The sequence below is a fragment of the Lycium barbarum genome, chromosome 9, assembly GCF_019175385.1.
Source record: "Lycium barbarum isolate Lr01 chromosome 9, ASM1917538v2, whole genome shotgun sequence".
In the NCBI taxonomy this organism is placed as follows: domain Eukaryota; kingdom Viridiplantae; phylum Streptophyta; class Magnoliopsida; order Solanales; family Solanaceae; genus Lycium; species Lycium barbarum.
Genome location: NC_083345.1, coordinates 31786112 through 31802504, shown reverse-complemented (window position 1 = coordinate 31802504; position 16393 = coordinate 31786112). Strand labels below are relative to the sequence as shown.

The following is a 16393-nucleotide window of genomic DNA, read 5'->3' as shown; positions in this document are numbered from 1 at the left end:
ATAGATAAGAGTTCAACTTTGGGCAAAGAAAAAAAGTAAGACTAATTCATCCTTTCTCTTTATATCTCTTCAAAAAGAAAATAAGGTTAACAAACAAACAACTGTTTTGGTTCTCTGTCAGAACGAAGACAATTTTGCCACTCTGCTGATTTAAAGTTAACAATCTCATAAGAGAGCTTTTAAGCATAAGGGTTCAAAATCCCATCATAAGCAATCCCCTACATTCCGTGCATGCTTCCTACCAATGATCTGTCTAGGTTTACCCACTAATCTTCCATTATGATTTTGTAACAAAACAATAATTTTCACGTCAAGAGAAAGCAAAGTAACATAAGTTTTTACAAACGTTTGGATCCACAGACCGCCAGAACTTCAAAGTAACATCATATTAAATGTAGTGTTCTTCATTTCAAATTTTCAGTTCCTTCAAATCAGAATAAATAAGAATAAATTTTTAATTAGGTATAGTATCACTTTGTTGTACCATAAGTGCATCAGGTACAACCTAGCAACCAGCACAAACCAAAGCAATTTAATCAAACCCTAGACATACTCATGAAAAATTGAAAACCCAATAATGAATCACGAAGTTAAAGGAATATGCAGAGCAACCGGTAACAATCAGATAACCAATATTATACGACTGAACAAGTACAGCAACAAAGAGATTGGAAAATGGAAAAATCAGACAAGATAGAAGGAATAGAAGACTTGCAAGAACATTTAGTTAGATCTTTTTTTGAAAGCTCAAATGCATACATCTTGTGAAGGAGGAGCCCTCATCTGACCTTTTTTAGTCTTCATTTTGTTACATTGTCGGTTCCCCCTGCAGAAAAGGACAAACTAGGCTTTCAATATAGATGATTGCCTTATCAAAGGCATCACAGTTGGTAATCTGTGGACGTCTGATCGATTCATCCTTTGGATTGTAAACCAGGAAAGATGATCCAAACTCAAACAAAATTTCACCTTTTTTTGACATACAAAAGGGAGGACAAAACAGATATCACGCGGGATCATCACGATAATTGATGGTAATCACCTTCATCCACGATTCTTTAACCCCATACTCCTTCATAACCCACACATCTGCATGAGTTTTCGGATAATTACAAAACAAATCAAGATTACCTGCCAACACTCCCAAGGACAGAATATAATCAATATCTCCTTCTCCATTGCACGGTTGCTCCACCTTTCCCCATTTCTCATCAGCCAAATTAAAACAAATGACGTCCTTAGGATTATACACACTAACATGAGTAGTAGAAGTAGTCCAATGAAGCTTTCCATTCACAGGAGTACCCCACCCAGTGGTTGGCACCGCACTCTAACATTCTTGGTACTTCTCCAAGAATTACTTTTTAGACTATATATTTTGACCACGAAACAATGTGAACCGTTATAACTCAAGCAATGCCAAACGGCCACTACCTTATAATCATCATGAAGTTCATCATATCCAAAACCACACATGATGTAACCATATCTAAGATCAGGCAATTTCTTGAACTTCCTAATTGATGGATTCCAAAGAAGTCTTTTTCCCCAATGACAAGGCAAATCAACCCATTGACAGAACCCACAACCCAAATAGAATTTTTCATAGGATAAGCAATTTTAAATGGCAAAGTAACAATAGATGTATGGGGTTGTTTCATAGGATAATCCAAGTCAAAAGCCTCAGTAACAGAGTCATAAAGTAAAGAAGTAAGCGAACAGTTCTTAAGATGAGTTGGATCTACTTTCAAGACAACTCTATGGTGGGTGTAATCCTTGTCATTAGTACATATACAGAGATGGGTTTTGAAAAATTCAGGACTAGAGATTAAAGCAAGCCAAGATTTTGAAACACACCTAAATTTCAAGAGGGGTAGCCTTAAGAGTATCTCATTGATGAGCTCTGCTGGCAGAATAGGGGTTATAAAGCTCGAATCTTGCTTTGAAGTGCAAGAAAATGGAGAATGTTTAGTGGGTTTGCTCAGCTTTGGCTGTAGATGGGAGGCTTCATCTCCCTCAGATTCCATTTGGGTTCCAATAATTTGAGCTCTTGCACCAGATTCCTTCCTTTTTCTCTGTGCTCTGAAATTTTTTCCCTTAGTGAGCCATACTTGAGTAGTCATCCCCGCTGACCCAGTCTTGCAAAATTTAAGAGACTATACTCAAGGAACAGAGGTAGTTTCACTGGCGGACTAAATTATCGTGGAATTATAGCAGTTGTGGGATTATAATTCTTGTAATAATTTATTCTACCTTATAGTCTGGGATTATAATTCTTGTAATAATTTATTTTACCTCTCAAATTGGATAACATAATTCGTTGAGATAAGGTGAAATATTCAGAATTAAGCTTGGGGCTAACTTAATACTGTATTTGGTTGATGGTATGATAATCGCGAGATATCCCACATTCTCATCTTATCTTGCTTACCAAACAATCTCCAATTGTGACAAAGGGGTATAACTGTATGGGTAAAAACTTATTCATTCACCTATTTACTAAATTATGGGCATAATACATAAACAAACTTTCAAATTTGACCTCAGCTGGCAAGTATACCCTCCACCTTTGTGTGTGCACAAGTAGACACATCAACTTATATAAAGTTGAACACATAAACACAATTGTTAATGTGGCACATAAATTTTGGAGGTGTCTAAGTGATCATTTTGTAAGTTGGAGTGTTCAAATAACAAACTGGAGATAAGTTGAGGTGTTGCGCACACTCAAGTTAGAGGGCATATTTGTCAGCTGAGCCCAAGTTTGAGGACTTGTTTATATATTATGTCTAAAATAATTAATGCAAGACATGTATCTTTAATAAATATACACTTTCATCACTTAGGGTATGTTTAATATGACGAAAAATGTTTTTTGAATTTTTTTCACCTATTTTCTCTTATTTAGTTGCACTTAAGATCTTGAAAAATGTTTTCATCAAAATAGAAGAAAATGAGTAGGAAAATCACTTATTTTTTGAAAAAATATCTTCTTAGAAAACATTTTCCGTCTTACCAAACACACCCTTAGTTACCGTGAAGTCATATGTATTTTCACTATAATTTTCAAGATAAAATTAAATTATTTGGTTTGATGTTTACGGATGGCGGTGGCAAAATGGTTAAAATTTACGGTTATCCGCCTGACCTAACCCATTTTAAATGGGTTGGATATCTGATCATTTCAAAGTGAGTCAAATATGGATCAACCCATATTATCCCTCATAGAATATGGGTACCCATCTTGTTATTTTTCAGGAGTTTTTGCTTTATGGGAGTTTATTTTTTTTTTAAATTATTTTCTTTTTTAAAACATTTTTCATTTTCGTATTTTAATTTATTTATTTATTGGTTATTTTTCTAAGAATGTAAACTTATTTTGGCTTTTAACGTCACTTTTTTGCGCGGATTGTTCTTCAAACACGCGGGTCTTTAATTTTTGGCTCTGTGTCTCATTTAATGAAAATTTGTGGGCCAAAGTACTCTTATCTATGATACGGTGCTGGTCTACGAAACCAGAAATTCTGGATTCGACCCCCAGCAGAGTCGATGAATTAAAAAAAAAATCGCAAGGCATAAGTTTAGAGAACTTTTGTAATATCCGGCATAAGTTCTATAGAAATGAAATTATCCAGCATAAGTTATGTAGTAACTAATTCACTCGGCATAAGTGTAAAGAACTTTTCTGTAGGAACTAAGTTATGTCTTGTAAGGCATAACTTGTGTAATATTATGATGCGAAGATATAAACTTATGCTGACCAAATTAGGCACTATACAACTTATGTCGGGTAATATAATTCCGACAGAACTTATGCCAGATAAGGCATAGGTCCTATAAACTCATACCTTGCAAAATTAGGTCATAAATAAGGGTAGACCGGTTTTTAAAAAAAAAAAAAACGATGTTAGCGTTATTTCCGACCACTTATTTGTTACTTAAAGTGCTGAAGGGCAAAAGTTAAAAACCAGCGATTTTAGGGACAAAAATTAAATACCACCCCAAGATAGGGGCACTCGTGCGAATGACCCTTTAAACTTGTGTTCTCACATGACTATTCTTGAAACCATGAATAATATGGATATCCATATTATCTGTCGGGTAATCCATTATTTATGCGTGTTAAATATGGGCGGATCGGGTAATTGATCCGTTTTTGTTTACCATTTTCGACCCGCTCATTTGCCGCCCCAATTTACGAGGATGAATTCAGGATTTCAAGAAGATGGATACACTACCGCATATATATCGACGACAAAAGAGGAACGAACCGAAAGAATCAGATGTTGTAGTTGAGACTTCGAGGATGGCAAGCTAATAATCTCTTACCTTCGTTTTAAAAAGGCAGCTCAAATGTGCATTCTCTCCAAAATATGGCTACAAGTCTGCTTCACTCTTTGCAATTTGGATTTCACAGTTAAACTCATCTCATAACAAAGCTTGATGGTACTCAACTCGGTACTATAGCAAGCTCGATTGAGCTCGGCTCGCTACCCTCTATGCCCAAGCCAAGTTGATTTTACAATTATTGTATCATTGCATAGTGCAGTTAAGACCGTCAGATGATGGCTGTTGAGCATTGTCTTGTAGAAATGCCACACAAGTTTGCTGTACATGAGTTCTTGAATAATCGCTTTGTAGTTGAAATTGTCTCTATCATTATTATCCAAATAACTCCCTGAAATCGTTGGAGAAAGTGGGGATCATAGACATAAATAAAAGTTTGAATTACGACTTCAAAGCACAACATATCGATCCCAATCTCCAAGATTCATTATTTGATTTTTCACTAAATCTCGGAGTGGAAAAAGACAGGCTAGAAGCTTATAAACAATTTTATCTGTTAAAAGAGTTGAAGTCCTATTCATCATGATATATCTAAAGCCTTTAGACTCTCCATAAATATACTACAAGGTAAGCTCCCATTGAATTTTAGCTTCCAGCAGCAAGGAGCATGAAGTTAAATGCACGCGAATTCATAATATTCTACAATGCAGTGTTAGTGAATGTCAATAACTGTGTCAAATTCAAGACTCCAAGGTGACATACTAGTAAGTGCACCATTATACTAGTACGTTCCAAATTTCTGGTTATTGAATCACACCTCAGAAGGGAAGATTCATAAACCCTACAGGCTATAACACCATTTCTGAAAAACAAAAGGGAAGTGATCCCGAGGGTTAGTATACTTCTTTGTGAATGTCAGCTCGCAGTTACCTCACCATATTTTTCTACCTTAATCTTAGGCATAAAACCAACAATTACACACCAAAAGAATTGGGCAGGTACCAAAAGAGAAGTCGTCATTAAAGAGAATACTGAGACTTGACAACTTAGGCATAAGTAAAAACATTACAAGTTCAGAACAGTACCCTGTGGTGTTGTAATCTGATATAAGTAATTCAAAAGAAACCAGCAATGTCTTCCCTCAATTCATTTTACTTTAAAATGGCAAACAAAAGCTAGTCCATCAAGAATCAGCTATCATTAACAAAATCACATTGTACCAATGCAAAAGAAGTACATATTCTGGGTGCTGAAAATCAAACCTCTAATCCCGTGATAGAAGTAAAGCTCTTTGCTGTAAGTGTGCTCACCTCTTACTAAGTAACAGATTATTGACCAACCAAATTCAATACAACTAAAAATGACATTTAACTTGCAGCAGCAAGAAGTAAAAACTTAAATGCGTGGGATTTCACAATATTCCACAAGGTGCGAGCATCTCAGAAGAAGGAACAGTGATGTTGGGTGACACGAGATATATACCAATATAAATGTGAAATGACCACTTATTTTTGAGTGTGTTTATATTAAATGGCTGTGACTGAAGTGTTGCGGCTTCTGGTTTATCTCTAAAAAGATGCAAAAGTCGCAGATATCAGAAGTCCTAAACAGAACTATAGCAGCATAACTTCTTTTGTCAAAACAGTAGTACTTTGAGACCTAAGAAAATGAAATAGACCAGCATGTTGATCAAATGAGCCAAGAAAAATTTAATAGGTTGTCAATTGCATACTCATGCAACTTTACAATTATATGCCAGGACATGATGTGAGCTCTATTCTTTTGAATATTTTGGTCCAGTGATTTTGAAGTATAAAGGAACACCTACATTTATACACATAAGCCTGGCCTTATGTGATGCACGTCGAACACTCAGATACATTGCAATGGCTAAATAACCTAATACAGATATCTGACACTTTAACACAGAGAAGAACTATAATAAAGGTATAGTTTTACACCTTCAATTTGATCCTACAACCTAAAATGATTTTTGAATCATTTTTACCACTATACTAGAGGGTTTTCTTGTATTTAGGGAATTCAACTACTTACATTTATACACATAAAAAGAATTAACTTTATGCAGAGTGTAATTTACTTGTTAAAGGAGATTTGGTTAATCCCTTTACAGACCACGTAGCTCCACTCCTGCTAACTGATGACTAATGTAACTAAACAATATTGCACAAGAATCACACAGAAATCAACTGTCTTTCCAAAGCATAACATTACGTGGCATCAAAATTTGATGGCAAGCCACATCTTCCTTCATAACTAGAAGTGCAAGCAAATGGTCAGTCCTAACAGAACACTTTCTACATAACCTTCATGGTGTAACAAATAGCAAATAAACATATAAACCATATGACACACAGAAGTAACAATAAAGTGAGATTGCCCTTCGAAATTGACCTTTCTATGCACAGCTTTGTGAGTCTGGAACCAAAATGACCCAAAAAAAAAATCTTTTGAACCAAAATACCCTAATAAAAAAAAAGGTTACAGAAGTACCTTTAGCACAGTATTTTACTGCGCTAAAGCACTTAACCGTGACAGAGCCGATAAGTGCTTTAGCGCAGTAAAATACTGCACTAAACAATATTTTCTCTCCCCTATAGCGCAGTAAAATGTTGCGCTATATCAATCAACTTAAAAACCCATCAGGTTCCACCACTGGTCCCTCCAGTGGCAAAAAAAATAAAAGATTCAAAAACGCCATTGGAGGTGATTTCAAGGTGGTCCCCACATCAAAATACGTCGTTTTCTATTAATTTTCGTCGGGAAAGTTTAGATTCTCGGTATATTCAAGTCAAGGAGCAAGATTCTAAGCTCGAATTGTGGGAAAAAGCGGTGTACAACTCGATTAACACAACTCTACAAAAAATCTTCGATTAAGGTTTTCTACTATGAATTTGTTATTAATTTGTTATATACATTATATTGTACGCATGTTTAACATTTAATCGTCGTTAATTTCCCAAAAAAAAAAAAAAAATTGTTTTGTTTTTCGGTTTGATCGGGCTGGGTAGTGGCTTTTGCCACTGTTCCGATTTATTTTTTTTTGTGACTAATTCATTAATTGTTAAATGTGTATGAATTGTTAATTTGTTAAATGTTTATGAATTGTTAAGTTTTTATATGTTTATGAGTTGTTAATTTGTTAATTGTTAATGAATTATTATTTTGTTAATTGATTACTTGTTAAATATTGATTATGAATTATTTAATTTTTAAATATTGGTTATGAATTGAAAGAAGTTGATTGGTAATGAATTATTATTTTGTTAACGCTTTGTTTGGATGATTGTTATGTATTGTTTCATAATGTATCGTATTGTATTGTACTGTATAGGACCAAATCAGTCGTTACATAAAATAGGACCTTTCGTCGTTACATAACGATGGATTTAACGATACGATACAATAAAATTAAAGTAACAATCAAAGCAAACATTGTATTTAAACTAACAACACAATATAATACAATAGGTAACAACCATCCAAACAAGTTGTAAATGATTATGAATTGTTAATCTACATTATTTTAAAAGCATGAATATATATGTTAAATAAAAAAATATTATCTAAAAAATAATAGTTAAAGTTCTTCTTTTCATAAATACATAAGTTAACGATAAAAATGTAAAGTTTGTAGGAAAATATGTGGTCGACGAATATACTCTTTTAGTCTAATTTTATCATAGTTGTATTGGCTATTTGGTCAACTAAAAATATATCACATATTCAAAATAGAGTTCTAAACAAATATTACTGTTGAATTTCGATTCTCAAACTAATTAACTTAAAAGTCTTTGCCATCACATAATTCAAAACTAATTAACTTAAAAGTCTTTGCCATCACATATGTGTCCTTACTATCACATATTAAATTTACTGCACATTTAATATGACAAAAGTCATGTTGAAAATAATTATTTTTATTCCAATATTTGGTTGGAGCGTGAAAATAATTTTTGGAAAAAAGACTATCTAATAAAGATTTATACATTCAAAATAAATATTGTGTTCAAGATAATAAGTAGATATTTTTTTGGTGAAATTGTTTATCCCATGTTAATTATTCACAAGATATAATACAACATAATTCGCATATTCCCTACAAATTATTAATTAGTTAATATAATTTATCTTTCATTTCAAGAATAATGACTAATGTAGTTTGTACAGACCGGACTCTTTCATGGATCTAAATGTTCCCCTTGGGCCCGATGATCACCCGGGGCCCGCTGATAGATCAGTATTGTCTTTGCAAGGCAATCATAGGTCAGAGTTATTATAGGTTGGTACTATAGGGATATCGACTAGGCTCCGTCCCTGTAGGCTGCAGAGAGTGTGGACTCTTTTACACGAGCGCCCCGCACACCCTGGCGTCTTAGAGATATAGTTTCTGGGCGGCATCTATCGTTGCATGTCCGTTGGTCGGGTACAGCATGATTGGGCGCTCATTACGATCATGGTTGAGCGGTGGAGGTCGGAGACACGTACCTTCCATCTTCGCACTGGTGAGGCCACGATTACACTTCAGGATGTGGAGGTCCTCTTTGGATTGCAGGTAGATGGAGAGCCACTATACACTCGATACGAGCCTCCTCCTGGTCGGAAATGGGTGACAGAGTTGACTAGGCTCACCCACTTCGTGCTTGATGTCGCGGCCCAAATATCGGGACAGAGTCGGGTTCAGCTTAGTGCACTCTGCACTTATTTAGAAGGTCTGGATCTGGTTGTGGACGGCACCCAGCAGGGCGATGTTGATCGTCATGCTCTTTTGTACTTGCTTATTATATTCGGGGGCATCTTGTTCCCGAACTCATCGGTGCCTTTGTCAGTTTACGTTATTTGGTTTTCTTGGAGCATCTGGACTGCTTGGGAGACTACAGCTGGGGAGGTGCTGTTTTGGCGTATCTTTATAGATGCCTATGCCAAGCGTCTATTGGTGTTGTCAAAGATGTGTGTGGATCTTTTGCTCTTCTCCAGGTAATATTTTAAGTGTGCGTTCCTTTAATGTAAACAAATCTCTTGAAACGACGACTAAACACTTTGCATTTTATAATATCGCTTACAGTTATGGGCGTAGGAGAGGATGCTGCCTTTTCAGCCCGTACCTAGGCATCACCTCGAGATTGACATGCCTTATGCGAGGAGGTGGACAGCGGGTTTTGACCGGGATGTGGATACGCACCACAGTATTCTTCCATTCCGGGACCAGCTTGATCACATAACGGACGATGCGGTAAAACTATTTAACTTTACATTATTAATATAATTAAACGTCATTTTTACTTGGTGATCACTGATTTGTATTTATATGTTATGCAGCTATTTATATGGACGTCGTACACTGCTATATTAGATGGTTTGCCGGCCTTTTGCAGGGCAGGTCAGGGGGTTTGGAGGTCGCGGTGTCCATTGATACACCTGGACATCATAGAGGACCACATGCCTGATCGTGTCTTATGACAGTTTGGGCATACACAGAGTATACCCCCTGACGTCCGTCATGAGCTCCGACACTACCAGCGGGATGATTGGGCTGCCGTTGATAATGATTTTTCTAGAATTCATGGATGTCCAGCTCCACCGTTGGAAGAACAGGTTGGGCACTTTAGCGGTGGTCGGCCATTTGACTCCCATTGAGGATTACATGCGCTGGTATCATCAGATCATACGCCGATTGATCGGCAACCTAGCTTTGCGTCCCGATAGGGATGTAAGATACGCAGCACTCGTGAGGCAGTACGAGACATTGGTAAGTTTATCGTATTTAGATTTATTTAATTGCATTAACTGTTACGTTTTAAAAAATAACTTTTTTTTTACTGTTGAACACAAATGCAGCTGGTGGCCATACAACGATTACGCATGTTGGGGTTAGAGCATATGCCTTACCTCGGGCTTGCGTGGCTTGCATCGGAGATGGTACGAATATCCGAGGATGGTATCCGGCAGACAGGAGAGATTAGGCGCATGGACGAGCCTGCTCCAAAGGCTGAGTATCAACCATTACCAGGAAGAGGACCGGGTGCTCCCAGAGGAAGAGGCCGTGCTGGCAGAGGACGTTGTGCTGCCAGAGGACGCTGTGTTGCTGCTAGAGGACCTGGAGGTGGAGGACACCATCTGGTAGATGAGGCAGATCCCATTCTAGAGGATGTTCCCGTTCTAGTCCATTCGCAGCCGTTCTATGCCGGTGGCAGCTCACCTGGGGACTCACCTACGTTTACGCCGGCGCTCCTACTTGCTGAGATACCTGGGTCTTCATCACAGCCGAGCAAGAATGCATACATGAAGGAGTGTGATAACGTCGATTGGGCGGCATTACGCGCTTCATTAGTTGATGAGCGGCCTGTGAGGAATTTAGAGGGAGCCAGGATTCTTGACTTCGATGAGTTTTTTATCCCGATTAGTATTTAAAATACTTATTTTTCATTTAAATTACTTATTTTAAATATATATATATATATATATATATATATATATATATATATATATATATATATATATATATAAATTACTCATTATTTAGTAATATTTTATATTTTAGGATTTGGCGCCAGCGGGTCCAGCAGAGCCACCCACTCAGGCGTTTTCTCATGGGCCTATCGAGCCAATGGTGTCTTCTCGTGTGACTGTCAAACCACAGGTAAGATTTTCATTAAAATTAGTTTTATTCAATATAAGATCAATTTTTAAAATACATATTTGATTATTTAAAGTACTTATTTTAAATATGTATGTTACTTATTATTTCGTTTTTATTTTAGGATTCGACGCCAGTGGGTCCACAGGAGCGAGCCATTCAGGAGCCTTCTCATCAGCCTGCCGAGGCAGAGGTTTCTTCTCATGAGAGTACCGAGGCGCAGGTAAGATTTTTACTTAAAATCAATTTTATTCAATATAAGGTAAATATTTATTTAATTTTTATAACTTTTATTTGGACTTCGAATAGCATCTCGTCCAGGAGACTACCTCATATTCTACACCAGACCCATCTCAGGAGCCTACAGACCCATCTCAGGAGCCTACTCAGGCGCCCGTTGATACACAGGTTTGATTATTCAACAAACGTTAATCTATTCAATATAAATAAGAAATGGTACTAATTATTATATACTTTTCAGGCTCATCCTTCGGCGCCTGCAGTGGCGACTCCCGACGAGGAAGAGGTCGAGTTTCTAGACCCAGGTTAGCATGAGGTTCTGCCCATGCTAGCGAGACCAGATCCCAAGAAGAAGCACATTCTAGTCAAGGGTGCACGGGCCAGGGGAACAGGAGATTGTCATGACTTGGAGCGCCCGGTTATTAAGAGGAAAAAGGGCGATGGAGATGATGGCGAGGGCGGTGGGGATGGTATGAGCCTTAGGCCTAAGGATAGTCTCAGGCATACCACATGTGGGACCCATCCACGATAGTGTATATACATTAGTGTTGTACAGTTTATCGTAAATATTATATATTTTTTGCATATCTATTTATATTTATAAATATTATCTTAGTCTTTATTATTGTTTATCGTTTCACATCCTAAATTGATAATAAAAAAATAAAAATAAAAAGTGACACATTCGAAATAAAGTTAAGAATTAATTTAAAAATAACACGAAACCCTAAAAGATAAATAACGTAAAGCTAATGACTACAAGTCTTCAAACAAAAAAGGACTTCGAGCACTTTTCAACCACTAAAACGACAATCCAAAGTTTTGCGTATCCTTGAAGTATTGAGCCTACCTTATTAATCGTACAAATATAAGTAGGGTTCTATATAAAATATTAAAGTTCCGGAGTCTCAAAGCACGATTAATATACAGCTAAACTACGTAAAAATGTGTGCAAATGTAAAAAGTGGCTGTTTTGGGAAAATGGTGGACTCCTATAGCGCAGTAAAATACTGCGCTATGGGGGATTGGTTTAGCGCAGTATTTTACTGCGCTAAAACACTTAACGGTTCTGTCACGGTTAAGTGCTTTAGCAGTAAAATACTGCGCTAAAGATACTTATGTCACCTTTTTTTGGGGAGGGGGGTGGGGGGGGGGGGGGGTATTTTAGTTCAAAAGGTTTTTTTTTTGGGTCATTTTGGTTCCGGACTCCAGCTTTGCTTCCTCTGCTCCAATTCAGTTTCAACCATTTGAATAAGCCTTTTCTCTGTTTCAATTTTGGCAGTCCGCAGGAGTAGCACTTTTGTGTAATCAAGCAATTGGAAAAGAGTATGTAGCCATTACTCTTGCATCTTGTCTTTTTTGTTTCGATATCTCTATGTAACGACTTACATAATCAAAATAATGACTCATTTTGTTAATTTCGACCTTAAATGTAACCGTAAACATACGACTATTGAATAGCTCTTAAATTGTTTGTTCACGCCTTAAAGGGAATTTGTTTGAAATAAATTCTTTTCGAACCAAGATGAGACAGTTGCCAACAAATGTATTACCATATGAGGCCCCTTTACTTTTCCTTTAGACAAGTTTTTGCGCTTCATTTCTCCTTTTTGCTGATCATATATCGTTAAAAAAAAAAAAGAGCAATTCATGGGTAAGAGATCACAAGTATAAGTAGCAAAGGGCGGTCAATTTCTAGTTCAGATAACAGACATTCAAGTGAAGGAGAAGCTTGTTCAACCATACGAACTTGACTTCAACCTACCAACAAAATGTGATACAATAAGTGAACGTAGGTAAGTCTTGCTATACGCACATCGAAATAACATTAGCACATCGAAAAGAACAGCAACCAAAGAACAGGGAAAACCATGATTCATCATTGCCATACATGCAGTCAGCAGGGAGTAGATTAGTTGTTCCTAACGTCTGCTAATGGTGTCTTGATCATAGCTATCACAGGGTAACAGTTTGTTGCTCCCAAACGCACATGCAAGTATACGTGGTCGTACAAGTAATATAGACTATTAAGTCCAGATATCGATCCCACAGCGATTTAGGTTCTACTGTTAAGCTAATTCAAATTCAAATGAAACTATTCAAGAAAGTGAAAATCAAGATTGTTTGTTGTACTAAACTAAAACTGAAAAGTAAACAATTTGTGATGGGTGTTTTTATGACTGGAACTATGTTGACAAGGACTGTAAGAATTATCAGATGAGAGAAAGATCTAGGGTTATAGCTTCCGACAATCCAGTTGATCTTCAGACAATTCCACCTATTTTATTCCCTGGGTTACTAGTTAACGGGTTAATTATGTTTTATGATATTCTCTCGAACTACTCACAAGCTTGTAGATGTTACTATAACGCCTATATCTCTATGGTCATCAGAGGTAACAAGAACGCGTTTATTTTTCCGTATTCAACTAAGTAGGGCTAAAGGGTATATCACTATCCTCATTAGCGAAATGATTAAATCGAACAAACTCTATTTTCTTCTTATTACGTACGTGAATTGCCTTTCTCAAGTTCAATTCACGTACCACAGATAGTGTTTAACTATTGGCCAGATAATCAAACAATTAAAATCAAGAATAAATAAGCAACCCACAATATGGAAAATCAATATATAATAATTGTCATCCAATCAACTTTCAAGTCTTTCGCCACAACCCTAGAATTAGGAGATTAGCTACTCATGATTCGATCATAAACAAAAGAAGCCATGAATAAACTAGGGTTGAAAAAGATGAAAAATAAAATAACCTAGAGAGAGAGAAAGGAGAACGGTGGCTTACAAATCCTTGAATAATCCCAGCACACCGTTCTCAGCTAAAACAACGTCTATATATAGGCTAGGGTAAAAATAATAAATAAGGAATCCAAATCCTAGTCTAATCGGGACAACATCCGCAGATCCCCGCTTTCCTTCCGCATCGCGGAAGGATCACGCAATGTTCTGCAGGTTCTCGCTTTCCTTCCGCATCGCGGAAGGATCGCGCAACACTGATGACTGAGTTTGGTTATTCCGCTTTCTTCACGCGATGCGCCTCGATGGCCTGAAGTTCTGAGGCTTCTCGCGATGCGGAAGGAAAGCGAGGTCTCTTCAGTCGACTAACTCTCCTTTTAGTTCGTCCTTTGCGGTCTTCGACTCATCACCTCAACCAATCGACATATGCTACGAATTCCAATCATTTCAAGCACAGTTTCCATCGTTTGTCGTCATCGTACCTATACACATGAAATATAACGACATAAGTTCAAATACGACGATTACGTCATGAATTAAGCGATAAAAGTCATAAGGAGAAGCTGTAATACGACACAAAACATGATATTTGTGCCAAATATCACCACCCCCCACTTAGACTTTGCTCGCCCTCGAGCAAACACAAACCAATCATCAGACTATACTTCTAGCTCACTCATTCAAACAGGTCTGCAACGGGATTCGGCTAGTATGGCTAACTCTTGAAGAGAGATTTTCAAAAACAAGCCAACGACCCAGATTGCGAAAGCCATGCCAAAGGTTTTAAAAGCCTCATTTTCAGCACCAAGTACTTCTTTTCAACGAAAGCATTTCGAATTTCAAAACAGTTGACTCAACGACACCACTTTAACGCATATAGGCAACCTTATGATCAAGAAATCAACACTTCACCACTCTATTGCTAATTATGTGCCCTCACCTCAACAAAGTAGTCCATATCTCATCAAGAATCACATGTTTAAATCAATGGACCTGAAATCAATAAATGCACTCACTCTCACAAAGAACGTCACATGTAATGTACGACATACCATATTGCCCGTAGTGTAACCACTCCACTAATACAAGTAAGGCAAACCTAGAATCAAGGAGGACTTCAAGGGTTGTAATGTAGGCTAAGGGACGGGTAGGAATTATTTGGATAATAGTGACTAACCTCCCTAAGCACTTTAATACACATACTTTTATCATTCTTGCCCAATTTCTTCATTAGCCCTTATTCAACACCACCCAACCTTTAAATTTCTCCCAATTCACCCATTTTCTTTGTTTAAGCACCACTCTTTTTAAAAGTCACACAAGTTAGAAGGGGAACTTTTTCGCTGCACATTTCTTCTGTCTTTTTCAGATTTCTGTCTTTTTCTCTTTTTTCTCTTTTTTTTTTCTTTCAATTCCCAACTAACACGTGAATTAGTTCTGTTCATTCGGTGCTCCCATTGTCTTCCTAGATTACAATTAACAACCATTTCCCCTCTTTATTTCACCTCCCAACTCCCATTACACATGTAAATGATTAAAGTGCTCATGGAGTGTTTGGATCAAAAATCAAGTTTTATAGAACGAAGGGATAAAGGCTAAGTAACTGCTATAAAAAAAAGGCTAAAGGCTCAAAAAGGGTTAACGAGGGTGCTATTTGCGAGTTGGTAGGATAGCTTTTTAGGCTTTTTAGTGACTAATCAAAGAAATGCCTCTATCACTTTCTAGGCTCAACCAACTTCATTTCGATTCGTGAACACACAGGGCAAGTTCTAGATGTCAATACCCAACATGGATTCAAATACAAAACCTTACTCACACATGGCACACAATCAACGCAAGAGGGATCCGGTTGTCCCTCGAATCAAACAATAATGACAGTCAACAATGCCAAGTGGGTCATACGGGTCAACACAAAAACCATTTTCAAGTGCTTCTAAGAAAAGTAATACAATTTTCACGGCATGCTTCCACAAAACAGTTCAAGATCACTCATATGCCAAGACTTCACCTATCCCGTGCACCTAGCATTTGAATACACCTAGCCTACGGACTAATTTTCCCTCAAGCGGGTTGTCATCCACCCGTCATCAGGAACAGCCCTTCTTATGACTATAAAAGAAAAAATCTACCTACGCCCGGTTCAAAGCCCCCCCCCCCCTCGGGAAAGAACCAAGGCCATAAGAAAACCAAAGGGGGTGGATGATGAATGCCTACTAATGAGGGGCTTAAGAAGTTATCAAAGAAAAATAAAGAAAATAAAATCTTTTTGCAATTTTTCCAACTTTTTCCAAAAAAAAAAAATTCGACACTAAGATGCAAAACTAAAAAAAAATCCTACAGCATACTAATCATCATCCGCAACCTCAAAACATGGTGTTACAAACCAGGGATGTATTTTCCCACCCCACACTTAAAATTATGCAATGCCCTCACTGCAATTAGATTTGAAATCAAATA

At 37.1% G+C, this 16393-nt stretch overlaps 1 pseudogene; it reads right to left on the bottom strand.

The window, feature by feature from the left end:
* Window positions 1-533: 533 nt before the first annotated feature.
* LOC132611077 (F-box/kelch-repeat protein At3g23880-like) lies at window positions 534-2417 on the bottom strand (annotated as a pseudogene).
* Window positions 2418-16393: the final 13976 nt, after the last annotated feature.